At 41.8% G+C, this 21,622-nt stretch overlaps 2 long non-coding RNA genes across 2 annotated transcripts; one reads left to right on the top strand and one right to left on the bottom strand.

Annotated features, from left to right (window-relative positions):
* Positions 1 to 13: 13 nt before the first annotated feature.
* Positions 14 to 20,604, bottom strand: LOC125692324 (uncharacterized). The gene is made up of 3 exons (XR_007376593.1): positions 20,314 to 20,604; positions 2,053 to 2,207; positions 14 to 82 (listed from the first exon to the last, which is right to left on the bottom strand). It is a non-coding gene; the product is annotated as an uncharacterized LOC125692324 (long non-coding RNA).
* On the top strand, positions 9,969 to 17,393 carry LOC125692317 (uncharacterized). Its single transcript, XR_007376586.1, has 3 exons — positions 9,969 to 10,024; positions 13,778 to 13,979; positions 17,004 to 17,393. It is a non-coding gene; the product is annotated as an uncharacterized LOC125692317 (long non-coding RNA).
* Positions 20,605 to 21,622: the final 1,018 nt, after the last annotated feature.

Genomic DNA, 21,622 nt, shown 5'->3' with positions numbered 1-21,622 from the left:
TCGCTGCACCTCCTTACATTTGGGGCCCCATCCTTCAACTGTGAGCAAACCAGTTGCAACTATTCTGCTTCAGTTTTTCCATCTGCCAAAAGAAAGTAGATTGCAGATTTACAAATTTACATCTCTAGCTCAACTTCTGTTAAATATAGCCTTTCCCTCCATTTAATTAAGAATTTAAGAATTATTTAAGGAGATTAATAATTTTAGACATTTATTAGCTATAAAATCATAAGAAGTTCTGTGTTTTCATTTCCATTACAGCCTGCATTTTTCCACTGACTTTGGTGTTTACCAAATCAGTCTAATAACCACTTTGAGAGTCTTCTTGGCAAAATTCACAATGAAACAAATAAGATCTCCTGTCAGCTCAACATTTTTCAAAGAAAAACTGAATATAACTTAGGTAAGTAGTCCAGATTCATTTGTTACTTGCAATGTTTTGCCATGCTTTTTTATAGATGCATTCAGCCATGTATAATTGCAACATTTCAAGAGGGACTTTTTATAAGGGCATGTAGTGACAGGACTAGGGGAGATGGCTTCAAACTGGAAGAGGGTAGATTTACACTACATACTAGGAAGGAATTATTTACTGTGAAGGTGGTGAGACACTGGAGCAGGTTTCCCAGAGATGTTGTGGATGTCTCCTCTGTGGAGGCATTCAAGGCCAGGCTGGATGGGACTTTGAGAAACCTGTTTTAGTGGGAGGTGTCCCTGCCTATAGCAGAAGGATGGAACTAGGTGATCTTAAGGTCCCTTCCAACCCAGACCACTCTATGATTCTATGATTATGGAAGTAAGTTGGAGATCACTTACAAATTTGTCCAATTCAGCTCTCCAAGACCTGGAATGATAAAAATTGAGGGTGATTTACAGTTACACAATTGTCTTCCATTTCAAGTTTTATTTATAACAGAAGGAGCTACCTCAAAGACTGCGTGCATTTAGATAACCAGTGGGGAAGGTGCATCAACAGGTGTAGCCAATATCTGCAATTGCAGCACCAGAGTTGTTGCCCAGGAGTTCTCTTCAGAGTAGAGTATACGAAGTACCAGAACATAATTTAATTTTGTGGCTGAAACTGTACAATGCAGCCTGAGGAAGAAGAGGACAAGACTATGTTGCATACCTGAACGAGCTATTGTATTTATAAAAATGTGGGCTTTAAAAGAGTTTTTGCAGGTGAGACCAAAGGTTCATCTCACCCAACATCCTACCTCTAACTGCTGCTCTTGGAAAAACCCAGGGAAGAACAAGATAAGCAACAGCTCAAGTGTATAGATGAGCTACTTCATTTTACACGACCAGCTGCTAAATTTCTATACTTCAAAGTATTGGAGCAGCATGTTTGAGGACACTTCTTCCCTCAGAAATATTCATGAGAAGTAGATATACAGGCAGAAATGCCATTTTCAATGCTGTAATCCACATAATTTAAAATGAGTACAGCTGTATCAGTGGTTGAAGAGGACACATGATTATTAAAAGAAATCATACAGCTTTGCTATACCATTTCTCTTATTTTCTTCACTTCCAGAGGATAAGATCATGATAGCATATAATCATAGAATCACTTGAGTTGAAAGGCATCCTTAAAGGTCAGCTAGTCCAACTCCCCTGCAATGAATAGGGACACCTACAGCTAGATTAGGCTGCTCAGAGCTCCGTGCAGCCTAATCTTGAGTGTTTCAAAGAACGGGGCTTCCACCACCTCTCTGAGCAACCTGTGCTGATGCCTCACCACCCTCACTGTAAAACTTCTTCCTTATGTCCAATCTAAATCTCCTTTCTTTTAGTTTAAAAGCCATTTCCCCTTGTCTCTCGTGTGAGAGATGGGCAACTGCAGTTCTCTCCACCAGTCTATTTGGAAAATGAGAGAAAACCGGTGTTGTTACCCGCAGTGGTGGTGATGGATGCAATGACACAAGGCACACAAAAAAACCCACAGTCTTAGAGGTATTTGCACATCCAACACTGTTGTCCTACTGGTCTCGTGTACTCTGTGCTGCCCAAATACCACCTCCTGCAAAAACCTTGAATGGTTATAAATACCTTCTCCTTATAAGGGACAGATGATTTAGTCCAATCAGCTTCGTGTAATTGTAATTGATATTTTCACTTCATGGGGATCCAGCTCAGCACCGGAAGGTTGAAGTACCAAAACAAAATGCGTGTTGTAGGCCAGAGCACTTGGTCAAGATAAACACCTGAAAGTAAGGATTTCCATGTCAATTCAAGTTCTGTATATTTTGAGGTTTATATCTCAACATTTATAGCTCCATGGGGCATGGTCTTGTAGCCCTTAATCAGATGAATAATCCCACTGTAGACAGCTTTATCGCCCATCAGCAACTGCTCTTGCAGCGGCTGTGGTGCAGATGTCATTGTAACCCACAGCCCAAAACTGACCTCAGCTTACAGTGGCACATCATGGGTAAAGCCACCACAGTCACTGGCATTACTGCAGGAGTAAAACAGCTGTGAGCTAAGTGGGATCAGGATCAGATCATCTGCTTACGGCCTCATATGTTTCCAAAACATCCTCTGATGAGGCTGAAATTTTCCATGATTGATCTCTGGCCAAAGGCAACTCATCTTTTTTCCTTTTTTTCTTTTCTTTTAAGTATAAGTAAGCTCTCAGTTTTTGAAAGCAGAACAGATTTTGGAAAGAGGTCAGAACAGCATTGTGAGGAGCAATTCTATAACCCACAGCCTTACTGTTCAAGGCTTTACATCCCTGTAGTGCAAAACATGATTTATTGCTGTAAGATAGTTAATTGCTAAAAGAGGCCAGAAGAGTTCTATTGTACAAAAATTCTGGCTTTGTCCTGCTCCTTATTCAAACAACTCCTTTTTCCTCCAATGCTATGTATTGTATGACGGTGAAAATCAGAAAGATACTGCTATGCAGTTGTTTACAAAATGGGAACAGATAAACATGACAACAAAGCAAACCAATCTTGCTCTGTATGGTTTCAAGAGTGTAAAAGAAACCCTTGTTTTCACAGAGCCTATGTAGGGACTTAGCTGGCTGGTCCCATGCCCATAAGGAAGACCAAGCTCAAAGCTAATCATAAGAATAGAACAAGGAAGAAGGACAACACATTTGCAAGTGAGTAGTTTATACAAACACATTGAAAAGCACAGATCCATTTAAAATATATATATATATATATCACTTTTTAAAATAAAAAATAAAAGTGTGAATGAGTCTTCTAGCATTTGCCACAGACTTCTGGACAAAGCCCCTTTACTAGTATGGAGCAGGGATGGAGAGCCTACTTTAGCTCCTCCAGGTTTTTGTTTCTGGCTCAGTGGTTTCTGCCTGAGCATAGCCCAGATTCTCTGTGAGGTCATTCAGCCTAGCTCCTGCTCCTGAGGACCAGCCAAGGCTCATTATGTTTCTGTGCAAACATCCTCCTGAATTCGCAGCTCCACTGAAAAAGCTTTGCACAGCAGAAAACAACAGGGTAAATCACACTGAGCTAGGAGTCACCACTTTAGAGTTTTTAGCCCTTATAGCAAAGTATGTAATAGCATTACAGCACAAAGTCTTGAAACAGGACAAAAGCAGGCAGCACCCATCGAGCACGCGTGTTGTTCTAAGGAGTACTCATGCAAGGGGTCATTTTGATAAGATTGTCACACATTTAATAATTTTCAAACACACTCAGTCTGACCCCAGCCAAAACCCAGCCTTGGCTCAACAGCAGTGACTTGTTCTTCAAAGAGGCTATTCTACAGAGGAGATATAGGAAAGACAGAGAAAAGCCTTACTCAACAATGGAAAGATAAGAAACTGCTGGAAGGAGAGGGGTCTCGTTTCACAGCAGTCATGATACATGCTGCCCTGCCTCAGGCTGCTCTGGCAACCCAGTTACATACATTTCACAATATAAAAGTTCTCTGCAGAGAGAGAATGAGCGTTTGCTTCCCACCTAAGTATGCCAACAAACACAAGCCTTCAGAAGCGACCTCACAGATGTTGGAAATCTTTGGTTTTGCACACCCTTGCTTTGGCAAATGCCATGGGAAATACAGCCTCCACTGGATCCTACTGGCCAGGCAACATTGGGGACTCTGGTCCCCATAGAACATGGGATGCTCTGAGCCCAAGCCTTCCTCAACAAGTGTTCTGACCACTGAAGGGCCACCCAAAGAGGGAGAGAAGGGGTGCTGCTCCTGTGGTGTGAGCTGCTGCCAGAGTCCCGAAAGCACGCCCAACCCTCGCAGCTGCAGTGACGACGGGCGGTTCTGACTTGCATGATTAATGCCAGAGAATGGTTTATGATCCTGGATTTCATCAGAAGTCCAACCTCAGGTCCAAAATTAAGCCTCTGCCATCTGTTGGCAAGCTGGAGAGAGCTGCCTTCCCTGCCACAGGGACTGTACGCATGGAGCGGGTTAATGCAGTGAGGCACAAAAGTAGTGTGGTGATGGATGACCACAGAAGCACCATAGTTAGACATGGTTTATTTAGTGCCAGAAGTATGCAAGTAACTTTGCCAGACAAGAATCCTCCTCCCAGAGAGGCTCCCAAAGAGCCTATCATCAGTTTTTTTAAGTGTTTGCAGTTTGCTGGCTGAAGTGTTCAACTGGAGTTGTTGGTCTTGCCTAGGGGCTGTACACTTGCAGGGTTGGAAAACACTGTGCTGATGTATTCTTGCCAAATCCAGCTTGTTCCTTGGATTGTTTCCTTTCTCTAATCACTGTTTATCTTTACACGGGCCAGATTGGCCCATTTCTTCCTCTCTTTCACTAGTCTCTACAACAGATATATGATCTCCGAAATTCTTGCTTGGCTGACCACAATTCATTCATCAGAGAATAAATTTATCCTTTCCTGGGCACTCAGTAAGCACTCAGTGAATTTCCAGGGGCTTTTCTAAGGCCTCATCCACCTTGGATGTCCTAAAGTCAGATGAGCATCACCCAATGTGCACCCATACTTTCCTCCTTTAGCAAAAATACTCCCCCTCCACAGCCCATGGAATTGCTACACCTCTGGCTCTTGAAACAGAGTGAACTCCACCCCCCTACCTCCATTTTAGGAGGAAAGGGAAATAAAAAAAATAGAAGCAGCACCCGAATCCTGCCCTCAGCCACGTTTCTTCAGCCATGTTTCTAAGTAGGGATTTTCACTGAGCCAGCAGTGGTTGTGATTTCTTTGTCATTATATTTGTTTTGATTCCATCTAACCACTTCTGTAGCTTCTATAATCCCAGGCCCATTTGCTTAATGTTCTGTTATCACTACTTAGATTTCAGTATACTGAAATACTATGAATAGGTAAGATAGATGAAAGAAAAGAGATCATCCCTTTTCACAGAGAGGCAAGAGAGAGAGTGGAAAAATTGGGTTATTCCCCCAAAGTCTGTAGCACAGTTGGAAGCAGAGCTCAGGTCCAAGTTCAGCACCACCACTGGAATCCTCCAAATCTACATCTGAAGGTCCTAAAGCTATTACTGATTGTGAAGGGCCGGATGGACACACTTCAGCAGTACCTCTAGCTGACCAGGACAGGATCAGCAGTGCTTTCACAATGAAGAGTGAGGAAGTCATCGGCCTGTTAAGCACTGAAAGGCAGCTTCAGCCTTACATAAGTGAAAGCAACTCTGTTTTGCCAAGTCTGAAATTGCCTGCGTATCCATAGCACCGCATTTTTGGAGTTCTTCTGGGCAGAATGAAGGGAGCTTTGGTAACCCAAAGAAACCATAAAGCCCAGTTCCACACTGGCTGTAGCTCAGCCGGATGTCATCTCTGACAGCTGGAGATAGTTGGGCTGTAGACACGGTGCCAGCATGCAGATCCAACACCCACTGCCCCCTGCAGGGACATAAGGACCATCGCCAGACTATTCCCATCTTGCAGCCAGAACTGTGGGGCTGAGGCAGCTCTGCTGCCATCTCATGCTGTGCTGCTTCTGCTTGCCTCCGTTAAGAGCCTGCTCTCCAGCTCCAGGAGCGGAAACTGGGGCTGAGCTCAGCAGTGATGCACAGGGCCCTGCCTGCTTCTCCATGGGGGTTTTCACACGTTAGCCTCTGCACAACTCCCACGCATGAATTAAAATCTTAAGATTGGGGCAGAAAAAAAGTATTCACCAACACATCTTAATTGGATGGCTTTGTGTTCGGTTTCCCAGTGGCTGCACTTCTATATTCAATTTCTAACTTTTCTCCTCTCAGACATTTGGTTGTGTAGATCTTTATGGAAGAAAAGGACTGTGATTTTATAAAAATCTTGTAAGTAGTGCGAGTGTCAGGCAGAACATGGAGTAGTGATGTCTGGGCAGCTGCTGTTACTGGGCAGGTCAACACCATTGTCAATGCCATCACTGCCAGCAATGAGCAATGCTTCATACAGAATTGTGACATCAACTTGCAGGAAGGGAAGACAAGAAAGTTCACTTGAGATTTCCGATTGAGCTGTATTCAAATCCATCAGAGACACTGTATTACTTTGAGTTGTGTTCCTCTCCATGTAAATAAAAACACAAAATCTACTTATTTTTACTAATCTTTTTGCCCATTTAAAATAATTAATAAAAAAGTAGCTGAAAGAAATTTCATATTGCCCCTTTCCACAATGAAGCCTAAATACAACACATACAAATACTATAGCCCTTCCAGAATTCAGAGCTTCATCAAATACAGTAGTCTACTTTGACTTTCCAAAGCAATTGGGAGAAATACAAATAGGAGTGCTTGGGTCCTGGCATGCTGAAGCAACAAAACCTCTCTGCTGGCCACGAGTGAGAAGCTTTTCCCTTCCTCTGCCCTACATCACCATCAGCCCCAGCCAACAATACCACAGATGGCAACATACGCCCTGGCCACAGCTCATAACCCAAAGACTACACCCTTTTGTGGTCATGATTTCACTGGGCAACATGATATCTCAATTTAGGCTCTTGTGAAAATCAAGCACTGATGTTGCATGCGGGAGGAGGGTTCTTGTGGCCCATTTCCTTACTAAGACACCTGCACTATGGAGAACTTCATCAAAGACCGCCATTTTATTAAAAAAAAAAATAACCCAGCAAACATTTTCAAGAAATGGTTTAATCACATTCAGTTCTTTCAGTGCTTGCTGGAATAATCATGAACTCTGTCAGTGCTAATGGGGGTGTTATAAGTATCTGTGTAGGACTGCCTCTGTAATTCAGCATTAATTAGCTGAATCATTATTTTAGAGTGTTACTGAATTATCTTATAATTACCACCTATCTTGGTGCTTGTAAATGCTGCAACAGAAGGAAACGACAATTCTTTTAAATGTACTTAAAGTTAAGAAGGCATAATAAACACTCCATTCTGTCTTTTTTAGAAGCTTTTTTATCTTCTGCGAGATGTAAGGCTAGTACAACTGCTTTCATCTATGCCTTGTAGATTTATTACAATCATTATAACAAATGGAAATGAATATTATTCAGGTTTATTACCCTATAGTATATCTTTATGAGCACACAGGAAACCATGTTGCTTCTTTATCCACTGCTTATAAAGAGAATGAAAGATGCTACTCTGGAAAACAGAGTATTGTGATTTAAAAAAGATCATTTGACTCTCCTAATTTGACTGTTTTGCTAATAACTTATCTGCTCTGATTCCCAACAAAATCAGGCCTAATTGTTGCACACTAAGAAGCCTCATTACTGCTTAACTGAGGAAGTAGTTAGGAAATACCATGTATGTTTTGCTGCTGATGATTCTGCTCTGTAAGTGCTAACACTGTGGTGCAAAGTCTGCTGCACCTTACCCCCCACTCAAAGCACACAGAAGCAGTGGGAAAGGAAAGGAGTATTCTTGTCACTGGGCTAATCAGGAAAGCTTGTATCACCTGGCTGGCTCAGGTTTGGGCTCTTGTGATCAGCTCCGAATGCTGATCACAAGACACTTTGCTCAGGCCGTCATGTGCTCCCGAGAGACTACCTGGTGCAGGATCTCCAAATACAAGTTTATAAAAGCATAGAGAATCATGCTAAATGAATCTCTTCTTATGCTCAGGGTTTACTGCGAGGTGCTTTTTGTAACTTCTTCACTTTGACTAAGAGAGATTGTCCAGGTCAACAGATCTGAGATCTGCTAGACCAAAGGGGAGTCAATGTTGTGCAACCAGTTGTACTGGCAACCAGACATTTCTTGCGTGCTTTAGTTTCTCAGGGTGTATTCAGAGATTTGCAGGAGACAGTTACAGTCTGCATTCTCTTACTTTTACCACATACTCCTCCAGTGGGAGTCACAACATACCCACAGCCTCCATTTTACTCCTGTTCTGCAGGCAAAGCTGGGACGTGTTAGCACTTGACTTCTCCAGCTAAGTGATTCCAAACATGAAACAAAAATCAATATGCATGTATGAAGAATGGGGATATTTGAAAAATCTCTGCTCTGAACAGATTTTCAGCCTTAGCGTTCTCAAATGCATTGCTCCCTCAGCTCTAAATATTATGTGCAGTTTGAAATAAAGTAATGGTTTACTGCCAATGATTGCTGCTAGGGTGTTACTGATACACCTAGGATATGAAACACTAAATCAAACTTCACATTCATTTCTATGAAAAAGATGATTTTCATATCCTGACATGTTTTGCTCTGAGACTAAGCTTGTTATTTATTAGGGTTCGCTCTGTAGTTCTTAGAAACAGCACAATGTTGCTATTGTGATTGCTCTTCTCACTAGAATCATGATGGCATTTGCTCGTCATACAGAGCAGTTGAAATCACAGAAAGAATTCACAATGCAGTTAAACAACTTGGTAGCAAACGTAGCCCACAAATAATCATAGCTTACTTGCATTTAAGCTTTACAGATGTACTTCTTTACTCCAGTTTCTCTATCTTCTATGCCAAAGACAACAGATTAAAAATTTGTGTCATATTTAGTCTTCAAAAGCAGTATTTTCAATAGGCAGTAATGGTTCATTATTTGAAAATATGACCATAATGAAAACTAGAGTATAAAATACTTGGAAGTTCATATGATAAAAATGAACTATGGAAAAAAATGGGTTGGAAGGAATCTTGGGAGCTGATCTTGTCCAACATCCTTCTCAAAGCAGAATCAACTTCAAAGCTGGACGAGGCATCTCAGGACCTCTATGATCAAACTGAGCTTACTCACTAAACTTTCTGAAGCTTCAAATGATAAAATGCAGCTTGCATCTACAACACCCCCTCAATATGGATGCATTTAGATTTATAATTCCTACCCACACTGTTAGTATCAGCACAAGCAGTAGTTTTTATTTATTGCTAACCACTTTGCAGATCCTAATTCCAATTGCTCATAACATGTAGAGAAACTATAAAATATTTCCACACCAAGTGGTTTCTTCACTTTTGTTTTAAAATACTAACTTGAGCTGAATTAGCTCAGATGTTTCTAAAAGCAAACACAGGAACAGTCTTTCTGGTGAAAATCCTAGCATCCTTCCAGAACTTTGCTGTCAGAACAAGAAGCTGTGTCAAAGAACCCTGTCCAGTTTCTGTGCAGGACCACTAATGTTTTTTTAGAAGGTGAACTTCATAAAAACTGTTATTGAACGTGCTCGGCATAGACTTGCTATCCCTTAACAGATCCCATCTATAAGTATACCAGCCCAACAAAAATGAACTTTTTGATAAAAATAAGCTGCCCTCACAAGGACCTGGAGCTACTAACTACTGTGCATACTCCATCAGGGTGTCCACTGAGAACAAGCTCCAGCTGTGTGCTAAATCAGGACCTGAGCCTGGGTGCCTAGCCCTGGTAATGAGTGGAAGAAGGAATAAGTACAGGGAGCAACTGAGAAGTTGCTGTCTGCATGGGAACTGCTGAATCACTGCCTAAACCTCTGACTGATCGCCTGAGGCAACCAGAGTCAGCCCTGGGAGCACAGGTGAAGGCAATTCACCTGTGCTGCCGGAAGGGTTGAAGCCTGGCTCCACCTCTCCTAGACCCATTTAAGAGCTGACTACGAGTGGGGAAGGATCTTTTCTGGAGATTACTCCTCTGGAGTTTTGCAGGGATCCCAGGGGCATAGGTAGGCTTTCTCTCTGGTCTCTTTCTGTTATTATAATCTGCTTAGCCAAATTCTTTTGTTTGTTTTGTGGTTATAACTTTGTTATATTCACTGACTATGCTGTTAGATGGCAGGTCACGGACACATAAAGGGAGACGATGCCATGAGCTGGGGATTAGTATATGGCTGTGGAAAGAAAGGGAGGAGTCTAGGGCAGGAGTCCAGGGACTGTTGCTGTTGGGATTAGAAATGAGTAAACCACACATTGGGAAGCTGGAGAGGGTGGAAAAGATGAAATGAGTGAGGAGTCGTGGCCTGGCCAACTAGGGAGATCATGAGGAGAGCAAGCACGAAGAGAGAAACAAACTAGGAAAAGATAAAGAAGGCGAAGTTATCTGCTCGGCAGCTTCTCTACAGTGCTCATCATCATAGTTTAAGTGACTGGGAAGTTATTGGTGACTTCATTTACACGACTCTGTGTTGATGCTAACAACACTTAAACATGGCAGTATAAATAAAGGAGAAACAAAGGTCCAGAGTTTCTACTATTTTACGTATTTGAATCATGCTTTTGATTTGCTTAGAGTGTTAACAACTACATATCGTGTTATGCATTCGAAGTTCATTGGGGATGTGTCTGCTTGTATGTCTGCAGACCATGGTCAAGTGTTTTTAAAATGAGGAACACCAAACTACAAAGAATGTGTGGGAAAAAAAAAAAGTGGTTTAATCAACCAGCCAGTGTCCTGTCAGAGCTCACTTAGCTGAGGCTTGCAGCACCCAACACTTTTTACTGCACATTCCCTTCCAGTTGGATATCCTAGAAAAATCTTCCAGGAGGTGGTTTAGAAGAAATTTCTCAAGAAAGAAGAGTAATTTAGAAAGGTGTGAGAAGGATGAGACAGCAGGAAATGCTATTAGTATGTTGCTGAGTGTCCTCAGCTTCCCCCACTGCTATGGTATCTCACCATTTCAGCTCATTGGCATTTCTAACTTCCTCCAGGACAGGCGGGACCCAAGAGCTCTTAACTGCATCTGCCCTGCTCCCCCCAGCACAGACACTGAGCTGTCCAGAATAAATCTCCCAAGAGATGTTTTCTTCTCTAGCCCACAATTAAATGACTTCTTCTTTGCCGTTTCTTCCTGTTTATGCGTTCCTCCTCCCCTGTGAATGGGCTCACTGGCTGAAGTGTCACGCACTGCTGCCTGGGATGGCACCCCTCCTTCCCTCCCTCTTTACAGTTACTGCCTTAACATTTCCCCTGTGTATCCTAATGAGCATGTTGCCAGCTTTTGGCTTCAGGTCACTTTCTCCAGCTTAAACCCTCCTTAAAACAGTTATGTAACTTTGTACATGGTAGAGTATAAAAGCATTTAATGTTGAAAGCTGTTTTTAAGGTTTATTTTGTTAAGCTTGATGAGATTTTTTTTGTACTCCACTGAGTGAAGTTTCAGTAGACAAATGCAACACAAGGGTTTAGAATGAGATAGTTCAGACTACACAGTCAGCATCTTAGGTTGTTAGGTGAGGCAAACTACCTTGCACCTGCTCTGTGTGTAGGTTAACTCCAGTGTTCAGGCATTAGCTTGAATGCAAACAAAATGTGTTTGCTCAGTTTGGTTTGAACATGTCCAGCGTCAATCGCCTGATAGCCTACATGATACCATGACATTTATAATTTTGTTGATTCTTACTGCTAAGATAAATCTTAATATCCTCCCTTTCAGGTGGAGCAAATGTGTACAAATGCAGAGGGGGGAGGTGGAGAAAACAGATGCAAAAGCAGTATTTCTTTGTATTCTCGTATGTTCATTTTGAGCTCAGTTAAAATGATTTTATTTACTCTTGGGCTTCTTATTAAGAATTTGCTTTCAGGAAACATTTTGTTAATTTCTCACTCTTTAAGGCACAAAACTATTTGCCTGAACAATGGTACCAAGACCACAAAATCCATCACTTTTGACAAACATTTTGCTGGGATCAAGTGTCAGCAGCCATTGTCCATTGCCGGTAGGGTCAGTCCCTTGCAGACCACCCAGAGCTGTCCCCAGTGCTCACTGTACCCACAGAGCACAACTCCAATGTCAGTTCCTGTAAAAAGTTTGCATGACAGCTCACAGATTCGGATACGTCACTTCTTGGCGTGTATCTGTCAAATTATTTGGCAGTTCTCTCCATATGAATTGTAGAAGTTTAGCTGCAAAAATTTCCAGATCAAAGCTGTCAATCACTAGGCAATTCCCACAAGGACATGCAGAAGGACCTGGCTGGGAAATTATCTGAAGCTGCAATAATCTATAAGGCTTGCTAAAGGAAAAAAAAAGCAATACTTCCCAAATTATGTGGTTCAAAGTTCAATTACTGTTTTTCTCTGTACAATTTAAGACAGTGAGCTACCATAGTCCCATGATCTGGAAGCAAAGTCAGAAAGTGAAATGCAGTTCATCTATTTCCTTGGCATTCCCTCCCTTTTCAATTAAATATGCTTTTCTTTTCTGTTCCATTATTCTGTGGAGGCAGTAAACCTCAGTCTAAATGAGCATTTACATGAAAATCAGGGCTCTCCAAGGCATCCACTGAAACTCCTTTAATACAATGTTCACTTTAATTTGATTTTCTGTCTTGCCTATGGGAGAGTCTCAATCACATTTTGTATGATTTATGACAGTACTCACCCCCATCCTGCAGGGGTCATTCCCTTTCCTAAAACCACCTCATTTTGACCATTTGATTTGAAGCAAGAATTCCTTTTACCAGTAAACAGATCAGTAACCAACGTTGTCCACAGATGACGGTAAGCACAATCCAGTTTTTATTAGGGTCTCTCAAATGTCAAAAAGCTCACTTTAATCTCCAAGAAATTTAATCTGTTCACATCGCTTGCAACCTCTTGGTTGTCTCCTTCATAAAGGTTGTTTCCTTGGGCTCAAGGAGTAATTTCTTCCACCATATCTTGTGAGGATGCCAGCTCCATCATACTTACTTCAAGCAAACTTTCCCTTTCCAAACCCAAGTGAATCTGGGAATCGTGTTCTGTGACTCTCATTATCTGATTTTGCCACTTCAAAACTGAAAATTACACAAAGGGTAGGATACAAGCACCTTCTTAAAGGTATTTAATCTTGCTCTCATTATATCTACTTATGTTTACTTTATTAAAATAATCTGTCACATACTTCCGAAACCATCTCTCAAAGCAACACGTTTCAAAGAGGATTCACTGAGTAAATATACTGCTGAAACTATTGTAACAGCAAAGCAGCTAGAGTTATGTATGTGCAGATTTACTAAGCTTTTATCCATCACAGAATGATGGGCAACAAAGTAAAAACTGAAGTTAGTAGCAGAAGAGTGCAATTCAATTCATTTTTTTTTCTATCGTTAATATATCCTATGCCAAAGCGCTACCACAACTGATGTCCTCTTTGACCCAAAGTAAAATGTTTTCTTCATCTCTGGTCTGATCTTCTGTCCATGCATATATCCTCATCTGTGCACTGTATTACATAAAAACGTATAGAATTTGTACATATGTTCAGTAAACAGCTGGCCGTGTTTGGATGTTTATTTTCCGCTTGGTTATGAATATGTGGTTGTGCGCTTGCTGATCAGCTATATATTTGATAGAAAAATGGTTGTCTATTGGTCAGTTTATATCTCCAGGATCTTGGGTTTCGAATTTTATGAAATTCTTCTTTCTTGCAATCTGAAGCTTTCAGCAAGCCTTTATTTATCTCCTCAGCCAACTTATTTCCTTTATTCACTTATTTCAGCCTGGAGTCTTAAAGTCGTGGGAAAGCCCAAACGATTTGTTTGCCTCCTTCTGAGGAAATTCTTGAGCTTCATTTTAGAATGCAATTGACAGAAGTTCAACTCAATTTTCTTCTCTTCTTGCTCCTGAAAGAGTATCTTTACAAGAAAGATAACACACTTTGCAAGCAGTGCAGAGGCAGCTGATCTATCTCCAGAAACCAGGTAAGGGACCAAAAATATGGTACCTCTTGAGTTAAATTATCATGTAAATTAAATTAATGGACATATCTGTGATCTAGGTACTGCGACTTGTTTTACTTGCTTTTAGAGTGGCTATAGTCCAGTTGCGCACAAAGAATTTGTATTTGCACATGGCTTCCAAGGGCTGTGCAGCTTCAGTCAACCATATTTTTAAAGATAACACAGAAAGCCACAAGGAAAGCCCGCCAGGCTCTGGGACAGAGTAGGCTTTGTGGCCACACGGGCTTGAGCAGCTCGCTTCAGGGGGCATTCCCATAGAAGATGCACGCACACTGTCAGCTTGAGAGTTTCATCAGCAGAAATCTCCTGCAATAGGCAGGAAATCCTGCTCATCTGCTGCACAGGGCCCAGAGATGCTGGCAACCTGTCGGATGAGCCATGCATCAGAGATGCTGTCCTACCACCTGTGAGAGACAAAGCATGCTGACTCCTCCTTCCCAGGGCTTTTGGCTGCTTCCCTCTGGATGGTGGAGCTCAGCAGACATGCTGCTGGCCACTGACTCACTTGTCAGACTCTGCAGGTAAACAGTGAGAGACCTTGAGGTATGTCAAGCCCAAATTGCAGTCAAATACTAGTGATACAGCCATCTGTACCACTACCGTCACTCAGAGAAATGAATGCTCACATGTGACAGTGCCAGCTGACTTAGGCTAATACTAAGAGGAAAACTCAGAGAAGTGGTATCTCCCAGTTCTCTGGATCTCTCATTTTTCTGGTCACTGTCCAACACACTGCAAAATCTAATCCACCAGAGCTGTAGGATTTACCCAATACTTTGATAAACTTTCAAGCCTAACTGGAAGACTTTCAGCCTGCTGTTTCACGCTCTTAAAATGTTTTTTGTTTTTTTTTTTTTGTTTTTTTTTTTTTAACTTTTTACCATCCTAATGAAGTGAAGCTTCTTGTCTCCAGATGCGTCTGCAGCCCTGATAGCACAAGGCACCCTAATGGGATCCGTGCCCAAACTTAGGTGCTCTGTGACCCTGCGCTGTTGCCTTACAGTGACTTTCACTGTGTCTTCCATTGCTTTTATCAAAAGCGTTTCTGGTATTAAGCTTTTCTTGTGATGTGCAATGCTTTGAACGGTATCTATTTCATGTTATAGTTATAGGACAGATCTCTTATTTTTTTTTTCTCATGGAAAACCCACAGTCTCTGAAAAGAAGATACTCATTCACCTGAACCTGAAGATAATGTCAAAATATTATTAAATTTAAATCCAACAAGTAAAAATAGCAGGGATGCACAGCAATAAGTGGAATCAGATTTAATATTATGTTCTTGCAAGCCCTGAAGCAACATAATTATGTGGCCACTGCTGCATCAAACAAGGAATAACCACTGAACACACTTGAAGCCATACACTGTCATTTACAGATGATCTTTGGCAAAGATTTACGATGTGCACCTGTAGCCTTCCTCTTCTTTTTCAGTTTTACAGAAGTGCAAAGAGCTGGAGAAAGAGGCAAAGGAGGATAGAGGAGATACATTGCTCTGGTTTTGACTGACTGTTTTACGTTTCACCTCAAACTAAGGTTTCTTTGAACAGCTCTTTGGATTGGTCTACAATAAGAGTGTCATGTCTTATTCCTTACCAAGGTCACCGGGACACAGTTTGGAAGAGCTTCCAATCTTCTATCCTATTTTGACGACTGCTGTTCTCAACCCTCTTGTATCCCTGGAGGTTTGGTCCTAGCTCACACCCCATAAAAACTTCACCCACCCCAGATAAAAAGCTTTGTCTCACAGCTGACTCTGTAGGTGCTGTACATGAGGAGGCCTCACAGGGAGAGGGACAAGCTGGAAACCAAATATATTCCTGCCCTCTTGGCCAGGATGCTGAGTCCTTTCACGTCAGTGTAGAGAGGTGAGACACCAGCACAGGCTGCCCAGAGAAGCTGTGGAGGCTTCATCCCTGGAGGGGCTGGGACCTCCTTATATTGTCTTTGCCAGCATGGAAACCATCCTGCCAAGTTTCATGCACTCTATAAAGGTGCATACTGTTTTATACTATTGCTACTTCAACTCTCAATTGCTTATATATTTTCTGTATTTTATATACACATTTTCTGGATTATGTAGCAACAAATCAATTTTCATTAACCCTCAAACATAGATGCCCTCTTCGTATTGCTGTGTTCCTATCAATTTGAATTACCTGTAATCCCTTCTTCCTCATTTTCATTTTACAGAGTATGAAACCAGACTGGGTAAACTTGAACTCAGTACCTTTTTTGTATATACAACAGGAGGTCACATAACCTCTTTGATGAAGTATTCCAGTAATTTATGGATTCAGATATGTCTTGCCTATCTCACTTAATCTCTTGGATCTGTCTTCTTTATTTTAATCAGAACTTGCATGGGAAAGTACCTTAGCATGTTTTGACCTATTACGTCTTCAGTCCTGCAAATCTTTCTGGCACATTTGATTAAAATGGATCAATTAAAGAGGACACTTTGCCATTCCGTGACATAAACTCCTCACTTTTGGTCCCATTACTTATTCAACTTCCCAAGAGTCGTGGCACCATTAGAGGGTTTTTTTTCTGTAATCAAACTGTGATGATCTTTTTCACAATGGTGCAATTATCTACTCCTTTCTGGTTTCACCTCGACAAGCTCAGTGAGTCATAGACCTTTACATCGACTGCATCTACGCCCACTGATGATCAACAAGGAGTGACAATCTCTGGGACTCATTTACTCTCCACACTAGGTTTGCAAGGAAGCTTAGAACTAGACACCCTTCAGCACAGGCTCTGCAGTAAAAATGTTTGCTTTATTTATTCACTTTCTCTGACTGTCAGCAAAGAAGATCTATTCCCTTCTGTCCTAACAGTGTAAACCATATTACAATCACCATTGCTGCAATAATATTGAAGTAGTGTAAACGCTACAAATGCTACTCAGTATGACTAAACATGTGAGTATATTTTTACGTGTTTCTTTTCATTTATACGTCTTATACATTCTTCTTACAGGAAAGAGCAATGCTCAGGGCCTGAAAAGTGAAGCTCATCTGCAGGACTCATATCACAATAGCAGCTGTCCTTTGCCAAGAAGAGAACTAAAGAAACTTGATGAAAAAAAAATCAGTACCTCATCTTATATTAGAAAGTAGTGATGTCTTCACTACACAAAAAAAATTCAGATAGGCTTCCTTTTTCAATTTTAAGTCATGCGTAGAAGACAAAACTGAAACATGCTGGTTGGCTAAACTCTTTGTCATTCCTGCCATGGACCAACTTTGATTCTTAAATAAACAAGATTTCCTCTGAGTCTTGGCTGATCTTCTTTTAGAAGTCTTGAGTGGGGTGCATAATTTTGACTCTATCACAGTCTAGCCAGAGCTATGAGTGCGATGCAAAATAAAGAAAAACATTTAAAACTACTTTCATTTGGCTCTGTTCCTGCCTCTTCTGTGCTTGCTTTCCGTGTGTATATGAAGGTCTGAATTTTGTTGTTGGAATTACTCACAAAAAGCAGAGTTCAAAGTGGCAATCTCAAGAACAGCATGCGCAGAAGCCAAAATGTAAATGTGCATGTACAAGAATTCATGCCAAAAATTCTTGCACATTCGTGGAATGCGCTTCTTCTGACCAGGCTTGAGCAGGCAAGGTAACGTCAGATTTTGGTGACTGCTGCTAATCTGTAAGGCAGAAAGCCCTAACAACGTGAGTTTTCTACATTCATTTCAATACTGAATGCATTCAAACAGATCCTGGTGTGTTTCTCTTGCCCAGACAACAACCAAATGTGTTTTTTATCCATATGTCATTTGTGCTCATGTAACCAGCTTGGGAAGGCAATGGCTGAAGAGGAAACCTGCTCCTGTGACAAAAGGCAGTGGGCTGGGATTTGGGAAATACCTAGTATGGCTTTGCCGTAGCCTCCTGAGGTGATCTCAGACAGATCCTTCATTACTCCACTCCTGCCTATTAAATTAGCTCTCCTGAGCTCAGAATATATCTGCATGGCTGCTGCAGAAGCCAGCATTGTATAAGCACAGATGCATTGGCAGCATTGCTTCTTGAAACCAACCTGGGCAACTGTCAGGCTCACAAAAGAGATTAAGCCATAGCCATGCAGCTGTATTGGTAAGGGTGCTTCTTCTCACAGGAGAGTCACTTAGTTTATTTGCTAATGCTAGGGACTGGTAGAGGCTAACCTGCTGAACATGTCAAAATTTGTGCCATGCTGGAACCCTCTCTGACTTGTGGGTCAAGTATCAGAGAGGACAATGAGAAAACTCTGCAGTGCATCACCCTGGATTACCAGAATACTAGTCTAGGCCCAAAGAATCATAGAATCATAGAATTGCTCAAGTTGGAAAAAACATTAAAGATCATAGAGTCCAACCGCAACCTAACCATGCTACCCTAACTCTAACAACCCACCATTAAATTATGTCTCTGAGCACCACATCTGAACAGCTTTTGAACACATACAGGGATGGTGACTCAACTACCTCCCTGGGGAACTTATTCCAGTTCTTAGCCACCCTTTCTGTAAAGAAGTGTTTCCTGATATCCAACCTAAACTTCCCCTGGCACAACTTGGGGCCATTTCTCCTCGTCCTGTTACCTGTCACCAGTAAGAAGAGATCAACACCGCTCTTGCTGCAAGCACCTTTCAGGTATTTGAAGAGAGCAATAAGGTCTTCTCTCAGCCTCCTTTTCCCTAGACTCAACAGTCCCAGTTCCTTCAATTTCTCCTTGTAGGCATATTCTTCAAGCCCTTCACAAGCCTTGCTGCTCCTCTTTGTACCTGCTCCAGCACTGCAATCTCCTTTCTGTACTAAGGTGCCCAAAGATGAACACAGTACTCAAGGTGAGGCCTCACCAATGCCGAACAAAGGGGCAGGATTATTTCTCTAGTCCTGCTCACTACATCATTCCTGACACAAGCCAAGAATCGTGGCAGGACCTTCATCTTCAAAGGCATAGTACTTTCTTAGAACATCAAATTACAGATCCTCGGGGAAAATGTATTCGTTTTCAGTCCAACCTGTATGCAACCAACATGCATCCAACACAGAACAATCCTCCCTGCCATGTGAGATCAGCTGCCCAGCTTGGGCCCAAAGATATTTGGTGGCACACTGAATGAGATCCTCTAGCTGGAGCACAGCCTGCATGAGAAGAGCAGGAAATTTCAGGATTATGGAAGAATTGGGAAAACTGCAGAAGAATTCACCTTTTGCTGTTGGAGATTTAAATCTGCACTTTCATTTAATCAGAAATGTAATTTCCTCAGTGCAGCAAGCTTCAAATTCTACTTATGGCCTTGGTGCCATGACAGTTTTGGTAGTAACTTGTTCTTTGTACATATTTCTACTAGAACCGTGAATAATCATCAAAATTAACTAGCCTATAGAGTGATTAAATAATTTCCTTCAATTTGCATTTGATATGTTTATTAAGTGCTGGAGGGTGTTCTTCACTCTCTTCTTTTTTCTGCTGTTAAAGACTATGTCTGGATCTTTGGCATAGGTACAGTGCTATTATGGTTACTTCAAAATTTTAATCAGATTACAGTATGAGTTACCATTTGATATTGTAAAAATGCCAGTAGGAAGTAGATAAATATTAAGATACAATTAGCCACCACTGCCTTTTATTGCTGGGAATTCATTAATATTGAGATAAGTCTGAGTTCTGTGGTAGTGACAATTTTTGTAGCGTGGTGCTTTTATCAGGTTACATTTTCTCACAAGTAATAGCACAAGTAATAAACAAGCTGGAGGATGAATATAAACAACACAGGTAGAAACAGCAATATTAAAGCTACAAAATATACGGAGTACTGCCTGCACGTTATTACTTGTGCTTCATTTACCCTACCCTTGTCAACAAGACCTGTAATTCAAAACATGCAATTCCTTGTGAGACATTTTCATTTTGAACCAGATGAAACTATCAGCGCTGATCATCAATAAAAAACGTGATTTAAAACATATTGGAAACTCGTGCTTTCAAATGCACGTCTTGGCCCTTCACACAAGCAAGTAGTCTCTAATGCCAATATGCATTAGAAATGCAATTGTACTATACTTAGATGTGGTTCAACCGCAGTTATAACATGGGCCATTAAGAAGCATTAAAAAAAAAAAAAAAAAAAAAAGGAAAAAAAAGGAAAGAAATAAGCAGGTTAAAAGGGAACATGTTCTGTTGCTCAGCTAAAAGACTTAGCCATAATTAGAAAATAAAATTGCTAAAAACTGGACGAAACAGATAAAATATTGATATCCAGGAGCGCAAGAGCGTGCCAAGCAGAAACATGTTTACCTACAGTTTTCCAGGGTTTGTGTCAGGTTTGTAAGGCTTTCAGTGTGCCTGGGAAGCCAGGTGTTCAGTGCAGTGAGCTGGGGAGCAGGCAGGCTGCGGGGTGCTCTCGGGACACCGACACCACTGGTACTGGGAAAGCAACCTCCACTCTACCGCATCCTCCCAAAGTTGGCTGCAGTCCTTCTGAAAAGCGATCCCCAGCCAGCTACACATCTCCTGCACTCACGGGTAAGGTGAGCAGCGTCAAAGTTAACTCTGAGCTGAAGGACTTGTCCATCACAGCATGTGACTGCCTGCCTCGCTGGAGCCGGGAGCAGTGGGAAATGCCCAGCTGCCTCACTTGGACATGGCTCAAAACTTCATCCGCTTTGGTTCAGTTCTCAAAATAGGGCACATGACCTCTAAGCAAGGCAGTACAGTAGGCTGCTTTCACAGTGCAAAGTCGCTGGCTTTGCGAGCAGGGGAGGAGGTAATGCTTGGCGCTCGCCGAGTTATCTTGTTCAGCATCACATTATCCAGGGCAAATTTGCCACTATCTTTGGAGCAGGGATGACATCTGCCACAGTGTGGCTTACCCCATTGTGCCCGCTGCTCCATGCTATGTGTCTGACATAGGCTGACCTCCATCCAGAGCCAGGGTAGGGAGCTCTCCTGCAAGAGTTCGCTGCTCCCCGGACCACCTGGAGAACAGTGCCCCTCCCCAAGCTGTGACACAACAGCAGGAGTGGCCACAGGGCCACTCCAAGTAGAAATTGCAAGCACTGTTTATACGTTTGTATGTGTATCTACAGAACAGCAGTATTTCCCAGTCTGGTAGACCCTAGTCATTATTTTATCAAGCCCACCGTAGGAACTTTTTTTATGGGATTGGCATAATGGGAACAGATAGCCTTTTCTCTTTACAGATAAAGATCTAAATTTCATTTTATAATCTGGCAATTATGTCGTTTGATTTTTATTTTTTATTTTTTTTTTAAATAAAACAGATAATCTCCCTTCCCCGCTCAAGATGAGATCTTGGTTGTTAGTGACAGCTGTTAAAATGCCGCTAAAAATAGCTGCCGTGTCAACCACTAAAAAGCGGAGTGCTCCTGCGAACTGCGGGCAGAAAACAAATGAGGTTTGCACTGAATCTGCACGAAGTCTGCAAGCATCCTGCGCGCACCAGGCAGGCACTCTGCCCCTCCAGCTGCCATCTCTCTGCTAGGATGGGGAAAAAAGGGGAAAAAAAAAAAAACAACCAACAACCATTTGGTACCAAGGCATTAGGAACGTTACCTCAACTCTATTTGCTCAACAGTAATAATCATAGT

This window comes from Lagopus muta, chromosome 4, assembly GCF_023343835.1.
Source record: "Lagopus muta isolate bLagMut1 chromosome 4, bLagMut1 primary, whole genome shotgun sequence".
NCBI lineage: Eukaryota > Metazoa > Chordata > Aves > Galliformes > Phasianidae > Lagopus > Lagopus muta.
This window is presented reverse-complemented; position numbering and strand designations above follow the sequence as displayed.